This window comes from Triticum dicoccoides, chromosome 4B, assembly GCF_002162155.2.
Source record: "Triticum dicoccoides isolate Atlit2015 ecotype Zavitan chromosome 4B, WEW_v2.0, whole genome shotgun sequence".
Lineage (NCBI taxonomy): Eukaryota > Viridiplantae > Streptophyta > Magnoliopsida > Poales > Poaceae > Triticum > Triticum dicoccoides.
The window spans coordinates 640817756-640832525 of NC_041387.1; the positions used below are offsets into that span (position 1 = coordinate 640817756).

The 14770-nt window shown below is 48.8% G+C and overlaps 1 pseudogene; it reads left to right on the forward strand.

Moving 5' to 3' along the window:
* Positions 1-2952: 2952 nt before the first annotated feature.
* Positions 2953-5570, forward strand: LOC119292947 (annotated as a pseudogene).
* The last annotated feature ends 9200 nt before the right edge of the window (positions 5571-14770 follow it).

The following is a 14770-nucleotide window of genomic DNA, read 5'->3' on the forward strand; positions in this document are numbered from 1 at the left end:
TTGTTCAGAGATTCCATTGAAGGACAAGGAGGGAATGACGCATTTGTAGTTGACGGTTTTGATTGTTGGAACAAGCCGGAAAGACTTCGTGACCATGTGGGCAAATCTCCTAATAGTTTTCATAATACGGCAGTCAAAAGATGTGATAATTTGCAGAAACATAACCAATCAGTTGTTATTGCTCTCGACAAGCAAAGCAAAGTCACTGAAAAGGAGTATATGATTCGATTGAACAATTCCATAAGTGCTGCTCGATACTTGCTGCATCAAGGTCTAGCATTCCGTGGTCATGATGAATCAGAAGAGTCTAAGAACAAAGGAAATTTTCGAGAGTTATCAATTCTTTTGGCAGAGCAAAATGAGAACACAAAGAGAGTTGTGTTAAGAGATGCGCTTGGAAATAATAAACTGATAGCTCCAGAAATTCAGAAGGACATTGCTGAATGCTATGCAGAGGTAATGATTGATTACTATTATTATTATATCTTACAAATGATGACATTACCTATAGTACTGTTCAAACTAATTTTTTTATTTGTGCAGATCATAGTCAAATCTATTGTTGCTGAAATTGGTGGTGGAGTTTTCTGTTTATTGGTTGATGAGTCCGCTGATGTTTCAGGCAAGGAACAAATGGCTGTAGTTTTGCGGTATGTCGACGAGTTCGGAGCAGTCCAAGAAAGACTTATTGGTGTTGTTCATGTGAATGAGACATCTGCTTCATGTCTCAAATCCGGCATTGATCAGTTGTTCAAGAAGTATGGATTGAACGTAAAACAAGTTCGAGGCCAAGGGTACGACGGGGCTAGCAACATGAGAGGTGAGTTCAATGGCTTGAGAGCTTTGATCATGAGGGAGAATAGCTCAGCATATTATGTTCACTGCTTCGCTCACCAACTCCAGTTAGTCATTGTGGCAGTAGCTAAAAAGAATGATGATGTTAGTGACTTCTTTGACATGATAGCCCTTCTGCTTAATGTGGCCGGAGCTTCTTGTAAACGAAAAGACTTGATTAGGGAGAGTCAGCAAGAAAGAGTGAAGAAAATTATTGGTTGTGGACAACTTAGTACTGGAACGGGATTAAATCAAGAGCTATCACTTCAAAGAGCTGGAGACACTCGTTGGGGTTCTCACTATAGAACTCTTCGGAGCATACTTAACTTGTTCCCAGATGTTATTGAAGTACTCAAGTATGTTGAAAAAGATGGGCCAAGTGATGCAAAGAAGCGTCAAGCTCGTGGTCTTTTAGATTATGTTACTGATTTTGACTTCGTGTTTCATCTACACTTGATGTTTCTTATCTTGGGACATGCAAATGCTTTATCTCTATCTTTACAGAGGAAAGATAAGGACATCTTGGAGGCTATGGTAGAGGTGAAGTTAACCAAGCAAAAATTTCAGAAAATCAGAGATGACGGTTGGGAGTCCCTATTGGAGAGAACTCACTCATTTTGTGAGCTGTATGATATTCCTAAGTTGGATATGGAAGAAGAGTATATAGACCGGCATAAACCAAGGAAAAAAACCAACCGCACTAACTATCAGCACTACAGATATGATTGCCTCAACCCTGTTATTGACTTGCAGCTTGCAGAGTTCAATGATCGTTTTAATGAAGTAAATTCGAGCCTTCTTACCCGAATGGCTGCATTTTGTCCAAAAGATTCCTTTGAAGCTTTCGATGTTGAGAGCTTAGTTGATTTGGCTAAGTCCTATCCAGATGATTTTGATTCTATCCAGTTGAAGGAACTTGCTCATGAGCTTCCTTTCTACATTGATAATGTGCGAGCAGACGAAAGATTTACAGGCCTGAAAACTATTTCTGAACTTGGTAAGCTGATGGTTAGTACAAATAAGCATCTTGCTTTTCCTTTGGTCTATCAGCTCCTGAAGCTAGTATTAGTGCTGCCTGTCGCAACTGCATCAGTGGAGAGATGTTTCTCTGGAATGAAAATAGTGAAGACTGTGCTACGTAATCGCATTGGTGATGATTTCATGAACTACTGCATCATTTGTTTCTTGGAGCAAAGACTTCTATATTCAACTTCACGTAAGGATGTAATAGATTACTTTTTGAAGATGAAAGAACGTAGAGGTCAAGAAAAATAGAGAGGTAACTACTTTTGTAATCAGTTTTAGGATACATTCGCAACTATTATTATTTTTATTTATGTCAGGTTACTAAAAAAACATTATAGACATGTTATACGAGCTACACATTTTTGGATATAATTTTCTACCTTGTTTTTAATGGGACACATTAGTGTTACTTGTTTGTGTTGACCCCGGCGACCTTTTATCCTGGCTTCGCCCCTGCAGCTCCTGCTGCTTAATTAGGCCAGCGAGACTGTTGTCATCGCTGGCCAAAGACTTCAGCACCGCCAGCTCGTCGCGATCACCGACGCAGCGAGTGCGCTTGTGAGAGCCCTCGCCTTCCGGTGAGAGCTCGTTCGAGGGCTCCGAGGTGCGCCAGGACATCGCTGTTGTGGCTACCGTGTAGCGGCAGGATCTCTCTAGTGCTTCCGCGGCCTTGGTCTTTGCTCCCTAGTTATATGTCGACCTGAAACTCCTCCTACCGATCATGACGGAACGGCTTGACAGGAAAGAGATATTCTTTGGGTGATGAGGAGAGGAATTGTGAAGTAATTTTCAAGTAGGTTGTTTTTATAGTCCAGTACTAAGTGGGAACACGTTTAGGTTTGATCGATGTGAACATATTTGTAATTACTTATTGCATGGTAATCTGGAATGTGACGAGAAACAAGCTCAACATTTATTGATGGTTTTGGGCTCGAAGCCCGAAACAGTTCCCGGATGGCATACATGGGCCCGCGTTTTTGGATGTGTACGTGTCTGTCCATTATCACGCACGGTCCATATATCACCATCGTGTCCGATGGATGGACCGTCGCGCCTCCCACGAGGTGCCAGAAGGTTGATCAGAATTATAATATGCAGGTGTGGTTGCTCGCCGTTCAGGCGGCCGCAACGCGCTTTGGTCGCATCTGTCCGCGCGTTTTGCTCGCCATTGAGGCGGCCACGGTGTGCTCCGCTCTGGCGTCCCTGCGCGCGCTCTGCTCGCCGTTGAGGCAAATTGACAATGGTAACGGTTAATAATTGTCTTATATATTCAGGATAATTTAAATGCCACATATGGCAACGCCCAAAACACAGACGAGCTACATATGCTTAGTGACTTAAAATTTTGATATGCAATATTTGCATACAATTATAATAAAATATAGGCTGAAAGGCTGAGCTGGCGGCCTTTCGACGATGGTTTTCTCGGACCCCATGAGCAGCTTAGCACCCCTCTTAATAGTACGGTGGTTCTATGACTCAATAAAGAGAAGAGAAACAACAAAATAAATGCTTCGTCTTCAAACTTATCGGTTGCAGTCACATCCGTCGGACATGCACCAAACCAATTGCTTCACGTTAGTAATTTTTGAGGGGTCACTCTTGTCATCATAATCTTCTGTGATAACCTTCACTGTCACGCAGGGGATTATCTTTGTCGTTTGAATCAAACTCCTCTTGATTCCAGGAACCTGTTAGTTTGTGTGCACTAGCAAACCACATAAGTCTCATATTGTTTATGTCAACAAACTCCAAAACATAAGAAGGCGAATCACTGCACCAACAGTTGCATTGGTTTTGAACCAACTACATGTGTGAAAATGTGCCAAGTCAAGCCACTTGAATGCTTCATAGGAGGATATCATACTAACATACCACGTCACAACCATTTTAATGCATGTTGAGACTCAAGATAAATCATTATCAACTCCTAGATACTTAAGCATGTCATGAACAACTATAATATCTAATTGTCATCATAAACATGTTTACTCATAATATATTGAATCAGGCCTACTGAGTTAAACATATTTACAAAAATGAAAAACAAGAGGATTTCATACCAGTTTCCCTTCACCACAGCTTCATCAAATCATCGTCATTATTGCCTTTCACTTGCATGAAAGAATAATGTGAAAATGATAATAGTGCAAGTGTGCCATGGGCTAAACTAAAATCTGCAAATAATTTATTCGAAGGAGAAGACAAGAAAATATTGTCTCTTCGTTAGATCAACAACAAAGCATATGAGAGCCACTTAACAATTCTAACATAGTCTTATCCATACGACGACTCAAGAAAAGAATTTGAAAGAAAAACATGCGCATCTAATAATACATTAGAAACCACTTTAAGATAGGACCCCCATATGTGGCGAACGTTCGCCAAGGAGGTGGCACACGCGAGGGTTCGCCAAGGATGTGGCACACACCAACGTTTTAGGTGGAATTTTTAGTTCTTAGAGGGTGTCAGTTTCTTCAGAGAAGACATTTTTCGTTTTAAAACTGTCATCGTTTGATTTTTCTTAACAACTAAAAAAGCTATTCAATGACGTTCACTTGCCACCCCTCTCTCAGCAAACGTCAACTGAATAACATTACAGTTAAGATATTAGTTGGATATTATTTTTAAGAAACCTCTAGCATGATATTTAATAAAACTAAACTATACATGAGTGTATGCCATACATACAAATATATATGTGCATTATATAATTTGTGGAATTGTCACAAAAATCAGTCAAATATAATTTATGTTACATCACTTAATTTAAATTTAGTATAAACAAAGTGATCAGTGATATATGTTACAACCGATAACAAAGAACATTTTTTAACTATGCCACCTAAATTATGTGGTCAAATAAAGCAACAAAATAATAAAATTTATAATGCTTAATATCGTAGTTTGATAAAAAGGAGTATAAAAGTTTGGTATAAAAACTACTTTTTTTTTATTTCGCCCTGGGTCCCAAATTTCTCTAAACCGTCCATCAGACCAACTGCAACAGTAGAGGAACAACTGGAAGGTCTCATATTTCTGAGTGACAGCATCCACAATCGATTCTTTGATAATCTATCATACTTGGCTGGAAGAGAAGCGCGGATACGATTCGTTGTTGTTAACACAACCGGGCTTATTGCGCACTCTGCTCAGATCCCACTGGAACATGGAGTTGACCTGTCATCACTTGACTTTGGCTTGTTTGCTATCAATGACAATGAGAATCATGAAGTTGTAGGCGGGACCCACTGGTCTCTGCTTGTGTTCGACGGTACTCAAGAGCGGTCCGGGTTGGTGCACCATGATAGCACTGGCAGTAGAAACACTCGGGCAGCAAACCGCCTTGTGGCATCTCTTCGGCGCCTCTACCTTGGAATGGAGTAACAAGTCGTTCAAGCGCCGACCCCACAACAAGAGAATGGTTGGGACTATGGAGTTTATGTGATGGCGATTGCAAGAACCATCCTGCGTTGGTGATCAGAGGTGCAGGTGGCAGTTGGATTAACAAATTTTTGATGGAAGTGGACGAGTAAGTGAGCCAACTCATGGCAAATCTTGTGAGGCTGCTGATGGGCGAGATTGCGTTTCAAGATCTTGTGTATGTTGTTGCTCGACAAATTGATTCTTTGCTGATTGCTTTAGGCAGCTACCATCTGAAGATGATGTACTGCTACAATGAAGTACGTATGTCAGGTTTGATCAGATGAAAGAAGGTAGCAGTTTAAGAGACTTTGTTCTCAAGGCGCGATCTTTGGGAAGTTTGCTTCGTTCAATTGATGTGTAGGAATATATCATGACCTCTGAGGAAGGTCTGTAGTTAGGTGACATTGTAGTGAGCGGATGTGCTCTTCGACGCCTTCCTCAGTGAAGGATTTCTCCCCTGCACACGCTCGTTCTATAATTTTCCAAGGTTTTAGTTTACCCGATGAATGGGAGTTATGAAGTGAAAATGTTGAATTTCGTAACTATGTTTTTCTTCTTTTAAGTTCCTCTGTATCGTAAGCTGGCATCCCCAGCCTGAACCTTGTTTGCTTTCTATTACCTCCATCCCAAATTATAAGATGTTTTGATAGGCTATTTTAGCCTACCAAAACATCTTATAATTTGAAACGTAGGAAGTAAAAAGCAGGGCGCTAAGCCTTTTCTCCGTAAAAGCTATGAAACTGAATCTAATCCCCCGCATCAATAGCAGTACTGCACAAACACCTGGTGCTACATTACCTCGCGCTTAACAAGAACAAAATCAATTCAGATCGAGCACACTTTGACATAGAAAATTGGATCACCATCACCCATTTTGGGATGTGACTCGAGCTGATACATGCCCTAAACGTTGCATCTTGTTGATAAATTGTTGGTTAAATTTGTACGCTGTTGTATATTTCCAATCACATGTACGTATTTTCTTACGGACGACACTATCAATCTGTATTTGATTGTAGTCTACTCAAGATTGATGCCTCCGTCTGGCTTAGCCTTTAGTTTTTGTGAAATATGGAAATTGTGAATATGAGTTTAGAGTTAGGTCTCACTTTTGTGGAAGAGTTTGCTGTAAGGAAAGTCCAATAGTCATTCTTATTACTCCCTTCATTTTTATATACAAGGCCACAAACTTAGATTACAGGTACTCCCTCCGTCTTGGTCACGACATAAATTAATTTAGATTAATTTCTACCTCGTTTTTTTATTTCTTGACATATCAACCAATAAGAGATGTGGGGGTGTGCATGCTTCTAATGACTTAGACTACCAAATACGACATGCAGTGGTTAGTTCATTGCATGCAATGCTATTAATTAGCAAATAAACATTAAGTTCTCTCATTTTTTCCTCCTCCTTGGTCACGGTGCACAACCTAAGATGACTTATTCACCTAGACGGAGGAAGTACCAAGATAAAATTTAATGCATATGTTGCAAGATTGCTTTTCTTTTCGTTTACCGGGACCATTAATACGCAATATGCATGCAAGGAAACTGAGTGGAGGAAGTAGTTAGTGTCATTATGATTGCAAGCATGCAAGTAGTAAACATGTTGCTAGTACTCCCTCCGGTCCTCTTTTGTTTGCGTATAACTTTTTTCCGTTTTTCCCTGTTTAGTCTGCGCATCAGCTCTTTGTTGTGCTGCTTTCCCTTGGTGCCCTGCATCTGCCTCAGTAATTAACGGACGCATGCATGGCTGCAGCAGGACTCCAGCCAATCCAGAGCGGCATGCAGATGGGCCCAAGCCATGCGCGTGGGGAAGAGAAAAGGGGACCAAAGGAGCCTCCCAATCACCCGCATGCAGCTATTGACTGGTTGCATTGAGCAATTAAACTACCACATCTCTCCGATGCATGTACAGGGGCAATATAGTCCGAAAAAGATGCATGCAGTCCCTCCTTGGTATCCGGGCTTCTCCTTATACGCAGAGAAAAAAGGACCGGAGGGAGTACGAGGGAATGTCATTAATTCTTACCCCGATTACTATTGATGGTCTTGTATAGATGCAAAACGTATATTTCATAGTGGCCTTCTATAAGTAGATGGAGGGAGTATTAGCCTTTGGACATTTATGTGATGTGTAGCTTGGGTGCTGAAATAAGGCAAAAGACCTGAACAATCACACAAGGGAATAGTCATATTAGCACAATGGCTGGATGCACTTGGTGATGACAGAACTGTTAGAATTAAGGTGCCCATGTATTTTGAAAGACAATTAGTTTCACAAGGCAAAATGAACTGAATTTCCATAAGGATATATACTAGTGTACACATAAAAAAGGTGATAAATAAGTAGTACAACATTTCAATCGATTGTTTTGAAAAGATGGAGCAAGGTGGGGTGGCCTCGGAGCACAAGCGAAAGTAGAGTGCTTGACAAAATGTCCAGAGATTCTGGAGCAAAAATGGGGAGGCCAGGCAGGGAAGCTAGGCTTGCTTTTTGACCAAGTATAAGTATAGGGGATGTGTAAACACAAGGGAGGGAGGAGTTGACAGTGCAACGACATGCGCGTTTGGCAAACAAAAATGCAGTACAAGCCTCTTGCAAATACTTCCTTCGTCCCAAAATTCTTGTCTTAGATTCGTCTAGATATGAATGTATCTAGTACTGCAGTAGGATCGAGGTGATCGATCATCTTGCTCTTGGATGCGCACGTGTCCGTCCGTCATAGTGACGGAGCGATCGTCGAACCGCTTAAATGTGCACCGGCAGGTTCCAACTTGAGGAGGAACTCTTCCAGGGAAGTGGTGACTGACTGACGACATGGTTGCGGCGTAGGCGGCGGAAGCAGTGCCGGAGCACGTTCTCCACCTCAGACGGCGCCATCGGCCACTGCCCAGGCAATGGCGACTGTAGTGTTACAGCCCGCATGCAACGTTGTTGGGAGAAAAGACGCGATCATGCTCTTGCCAAGCCCAAGCGTGCAGTGCAGCAACGGCGGGAACCTCAAGATGAAGGAGGCTGCTCTGCTCTGCTCTGCTTCCAAACCTGACGAAACTGAACAAGAGGAATCAGTTTCTGCCGGCGGTCCCGATCGAGCGCCAAACCCCAGGTGAGCCATGGCGAGCAGGCTTAGGCGATGAAGGCGGAGGGGGGCCTGCCGGTGCCGGCGACGGCTGCCGCCCAGGAAGAGGAGGACGGGCTCCCAGGACGCAAGGGAGAAGCCGGAAGGCAGGTGGCCGGAGCGTCGGCAGGCGTCGGCAGACGGCTCAGCTTCCGTTGTCTCTCCCCACTCCACCATGCCGCCTCCCCTGGTGCGCCTTAAGAAGGCAAGCTAACTGCCGACATGATGACGAGGACGACGACGACGACGACAGGCCAGCTGCTGCACGCGATGGCCGCCGTCGGGACTCGGGAGCGTCGTGGCCTTGTTGGAAATAAGACACGTGGCCATGGTGATCAGCGTGTGCGTGCGCGCTGACTGTGCGGGCGCCATGGCAAAGTATACGTATGTGCGTACGTGTGTGGCGTGCGTGTGCGCGCTGGTGGAGCCGGGCACTGGTTCGTGGCCGTGCCGAGTCTGTAGGAGTGCGTGTGTGCGCGCGTTGGCGAAAGTGACGGGGTGAGCGTGGTGATCCGTTGGAGTGCAGCAGCGTGGGCGCGTAGGAGCGCGTCCTGCGTACACTGCATGCGGATCGTGGCCAGGTGATGCGGAGTTGGGTGCGCGGTGTGTGTGCATCCGTATAAACTCCCCCCTTCCTTTTTTTTGATAAACTAAACTCCCTCCTCCCTTATACTGTTTAGGCCGGTGCTTCAGAAAAATCCGGTTTATTTTTTAAGCATCTCTCTAAGCACCTCCCATTGTACAAGGCCTTAGAGCCTGCTTGTTTAGGCCTTGTACAATGGGAGGTGCTTAGGAGAAGTGCTTAGAGAAACAAACCAGGTTTTTCTTAAGCACCGGTGCCTATTTGTACAGGATAGACGCTTAGTTAAGCGTCTATCCTGTACAAAAAGGCGCCGGTGCTTCAGAAAAACCCGGTTTATTTTTTTAAGCATCTCTCTAAGAACCTCCCATTGTACAAAGCCTTATTAGAGAAAAGAGAAGGCCGTACGTGCGGCTGGGCGTTCGAGCGCCTGTAGAAAATTTCTGTTGTGTTTTGCTCCTTCTTCTACTTCCATCCATCCACGACAGAGAGAGCTAGTGACTAGGGTGCGGGAAACGACCCGCTACCCCCGCGTCGCTCCGCTTGGGCGACTCGGGGGACAGTTCAGGCGCCGCCGCCGGCCCCCTCTCCTCCGCCGCTGCCGCTGGCCTCGCCGCGGTGGAGGTGGCCCCCTGGCTCCGAAGGTGCCTTGGGGAGAGCCCGCGGTGGACGCGTGGGGTGGCTGGTTCGCCGGGGTCATCTCAGGCGCGGCTTCTGCCTAGCTCCACGTCGAGGGCGGGCGGTGCGCGCTCGGGGATGCCGGGTGGCGTCGAGGTGGCGCGGGCCCTGCTCGCAGGCGCATGGTTGTGGCGCATGCGGGCGGCCCCCCGGCGGCAGATCTGGCCAGCGCGCCTGATCTAAACCGTGGCTGGCTGTGGCGTGGGAGCTGCTATCTCGGGCCTCGGTGAGGTGCTCGTGCCTTCTGCGGCCGCTCGGGCGGCGTGGGGGCGGGGCAAGGGTGGTGCCCAACCACTCCCTCTCTTCCGGTCAGATCCAAGTCGGGCGGCAAAGGTATCTCCTGGCTGTCGCGGCCTCCCGCGGATCTGACACCTCCGGCGTGCCTTGCTCAGATCCATCTGTTTGTGCCTGCTTCGGCGGCCTGGTGTTGGACCTGCGAGCGCTCGGTGGCCGCTGTCACTGGGGTTGGCTGCCCCGTGTGGTGCTGCCTCCGGTCTCGGTTGCGACGTGGTTCAGCCTGGGTGGCAAGGGCGATGCAAAAGGGCAAAAGCCCTATGTCGGCTTTGGTCGGCAGCGGCGACAGCGGTGCCTCGTGGCGTCAGATCCCTCCTTGGAGGTGCAGTCGTGTGATGCATTGGTTCCCAGGGCCGGCCCTGAGGGGGGGCAGGGGGGCGGCCGCCCCGGGCCCCCCAACTACAGGGGTCCCCACCCAGGTACGTACGTGGTAGCCTACCGACGTAAAGATCAGCAGATATGTAGCAGTTTCGCAGCTACGCGCTGGCCCTGGGCTAGGCAAGCAGTCACACATGCATCTCTCAATAGCCCACACGCACGCACATATCCCACTCGTTCAGTCAGGGCCCATGTATAGGTCGAACTCTTTGTAGTCGTCGTAGGGTTGTACGAGTTGATCGTGTGATGCCTGTTAAAGTTTACTATAATTCCCTTCCTTAAAAGAAGTATCCTAATTCACATCTATTTTTAAAAGAGTTTCCCTAATTTCATTCCATCGAGGCTTAAAGTCTTCGAGTATCCCAGCCGCGATCGCGATCTCTAAACGGAGTCGCCGTTTCATGGCTGAACTCCGCTCTTCCATCTCTAGTGCTCTACTCCATCAACGCCATCACGGGAATCACCCAGCACACACGTGATCATCACATAGCCAAGCGCTTGCCCCAGACGCATATACACGCCGCGTCAATGCCGAGCACCCGATTAGACAATTATCGACACCGATTCAACCGATCTAAGGTAATATCATATTCATGATTTTGTATGGCGGGCGAAACTGCCAAGATTGTGGCGCAATCCTGCAGGAAAATTTCTCGGCGATTGACATTTAGGCCAACATCACGGGAGATCTTGCTGATTTAGGGTAAAATTTTGTTGTAAATTTGGTCGTGCTGATTTAGGCTAAAATTTTGTTGTAAATTTGGTTGCTGTGTTTTCCTTTCTCCGTCGATTTTAATAATTGGTAAACTATCATTCATTATTCCTTATACGTTAATTGATAATTAAGTAATTATCTTTATCAATATGATGCATTGTTTGTTTGTCATACTCCTTCCGTTTCTAAATATAAGTCTTTTTTTTTTGCGATCTCAATACGGACTATATACATATGTATATAAACATATTTTAGAGTGTAGATTCACTCATTTTGCTCCGTATATAGTCTCTATTTGAATCTCTAAAAAATACTTATATTTAGGAAAAGAGGGAGTACTTTTGATGCAAAATTTCTTTATTTCAACATTGTGTGTATAAACAATTTCATATCAATACTGATTTCAGAATTATTATTAAATTTTTTGTAGGCAAATTTACTGTAATGTTTGTTGGTAATATATATACGCTTATATCTACTATAGTTGCTATGACGATTATATCAATAGGCCTATAGCCTCCGTCGAAACAATATATATTAAGGGCCCCTCATTTTTAGTTTCGCCCCGGGCCCTCAAAATCTCAGGACCGGCCCTGTTGGTTCCTCGCCTACTCTGTTCATTCTCCGGGTGAAAGCCCTTGATCCAGCTCCTGGATCGGACGGCGGCGGCATCCTCGATGTCGTTACCACCTTGGTGGCGTCTATCTTGGAGATGCTGCTCCATGTTGCTCGCCTAAGGTCTGGGATGATGTTTTGCCGGTTTGAGGTTGGTGGTTGTGGGTTGGTGCGGATGGTGGCGGTGGTGTGGCCGGTCTGGGGTCGACGGTGGTGTGTGTCGTGCTTGAGTGCTCCTTGGTGTGTCTCTGCTAGGCGGTGCCCAGCGACTACGTCGGTGGCACACAGGGGCCGTGGCGTCGTCTTGGCCTCACGCAACCTTTCGAATGTACCCCCGACACAGGTGGTGTCGTGGCGTTGTGCAGTCTCGGTTGCGTGGTGGCTTTCAATTGCGTCGACGGTGCAGTGTCATGGGTTGGTTTGCTTGGCGATGCCTTTCGACTACACCGGTGGCACGGAGGTGTTGTGGCGCCGTCTCGGACTCATGTGTCCATTCGAATGCGCCCAACGACACAGGTGGTGTCGGGGCGTTGTGCAGTCTCGGATGTACGGGGCCTTTCGATTGCGTCAACGGTGCAGTGTCGGGGTTTAGTCTCGGTTGGCCGATGCTATTAGATTACACTAACGGTGCTCATCGTTGTGTTTTCCCTCTTGTTCTCCCATGCTCTGTGTAAACTTTTTTTCTTATCTCTTGTCCACGTGCCCCTTGTAATTTTGGTTCACTTGGACCCTATCTTGCGATGGGCTGCAAAGCCCTGTAGGCAAATGAATACAATTCAGGTGGTGAAATCTCCACCCCGGTGAAAATCCAAAAAAAAACAGAGAGAGCTAGTTAGGGATGCCCCAATAATTTAGCATCAGAGCTACGGTTCGGAGGTGATCACCGACGGGCATGTTGCTCGTCCTGTACGGAGGTGGCGGCGCGATGTCGCTGCAGGTACCTCCATTGACGCCGGCGAACTACATGTCCTGGGCCATCAAGGTTGAGGCCATACTTGATGCCCAGGGGTTGTGGTGTGCGGTGGCTCCGACGGAGGGTGCGGCCATCGACGCCGGCAAGAACAAGACATTGCGGGCGATGTTGCTGGGCGTGCTATCGAAGGAGGTGCTGATGCAGGTGGCGACGAAGCCCATCGCGAAGGAGGTATGGGACTACATCAAGGTGCGCTTTGTCGGCCCCGATCGGGTGCGCGCATCGCGGCTCGCGACTCTCAGCAGCGAGTTTGATCGTCTTCGGATGGACGACGCCGATGAGCTGGACACGTACGCCGGCAAGGTCAGCAGCATGGCGGCGAGGTACACGATGCTCGGGGCGACCCTCGACGAAGCGGCCATGGTGAAGAAGCTGCTCGACACCGTGCTGGACCGGCTGTACGCCGAGGTGGCCGGCATCGAGCAGTTCTACGACGTCGAGGAGATGCCCTTCGAGGAGGCTCTCGGGCGTCTAAAAGCGTTCGAGGAACGGACGAGGCGGCGCCTGCAGGCTGGCGGCGAGTGGGCGGGTGACCAGCTCATGCTAACCGCGGCACAGCGGGCGGCGCGCCGGCGCCAATGAAGCGCCGGCTTCGGCAACCATGACGACAACGGCGGCAGCACGGCGGCGAGCGGAGGGCAGCGGCGTGGGCGTTGTTATAACTGCGGCGTACGTGGCCATTTCCGGAGAGACTGTCCGAAGTCGAAGAAGGCGGAGCAGGAGGAGAAGGCGCTGCTTGCCGACGTTGATGAGTCGGCCCTCCTGTAGTCGTGTCTTAGGGGGAGTGTTGGAAATAAGACACGTGGCCATGGTGATCAGTGTGTGTGTGAGCACTGACTGTGCGGGCGCCATGGCAAAGTATACGTATGTGCGTATGTGTGTGGCGTGCGTGTGCGTGCTGGTGGAGCTGGGCACTGGTTTGTGGCCGTGCCGAGTCTGTAGGAGTGCGTGTGTGCGTGCGTTGGCGAAAGTGACAGGGTGAGCGTGGTGATCCGTCGGAGTCTAGGAGCACGTCCTGGGCACAGTGCATCCGGATCGTGGCCATGTGACGCGGAGTTGGGTACGGGGTGTGTGTGCACCCGTATAAACTCCCCCTCCCCCTTGTACTGCTTAGACCCTGCTTATTTATCAGATAAAAGAGAAGGCCGTACGTGCGGCTGGGCGTTCGAGCGCCTGTAGAAAATTTCTGTTGTGTCTTGCTCCTTCTTCTACCTCCATCCATCCATGACAGAGAGAGCTAGTGACTAGGGTGCGGGAAACGACCCGCTACCCCCGCGTCGCTCCGCTTGGGCGACTCGGGGGACAGTTCAGGCGCCACCGCCGGCCCCCTCTCCTCCGCCGCTGCCGCTGGCCTCGCCGCGGTGGCGGCGGCCCCCCAGCTCCGAAGGTGCCTTGGGGAGAGCCCGCGGTGGACGCGTGGGTGGCTGGTTCGCCGGGTTCATCTCAGGCGCGGCTTCTGCCTAGCTCCACGTCGAGGGCGGGCGGTGCGCGCTCGGGGATGCAGGGTGGCGTCGAGGTGGCGTGGGCCCTGCTCGCAGGCGCATGGCTGTGGAGCATGCGGGCGACCCCCCGGCGGCAGATCTGGCCAGCGCGCCTGATCTAAGCCGTGGCTGGCTGTGGCGTGGGAGCTGCTATCTCGGGCCTCGGCGAGGTGCCCGTGCCTTCTGCGGCCGCTCGGGCGGCGTGGGGGCGGGGCAAGGGTGGTGCCCAGCCACTCCCTCTCTTCCGGTCAGATCCAAGTCGGGCGGCAAAGGTATCTCCTGGCTGTCGCGGCCTCCCGCGGATCTGACACCTCCGGCGTGCCTTGATCAGATCCATCTGTTTGTTCCTGCTTCGGCGGCCTGGTGTTGGACCTGCGGGCGCTCGGTGGCCGCTGTCACTGGGGTTGGCTGCCCCGTGCGGTGCTGCCTCCGGTCTCGGTTGCGACGTGGTTCAGCCTGGGTGGCGAGGGCGATGCAAAAGGGTGAAAGCCCTATGTCGGCTTTGGTCGGCAGCGGCGGCAGCGGTGCCTTGTGGCGTCGGATCCCTCCTTGGAGTTGCAGTCGTGTGATGCATTGGTTCCTCGCCTACTCTGTTCATTCTCCGTGTGAAAGCCCTTGATCCAGCTCCTAGATCGGACGGCGGCGG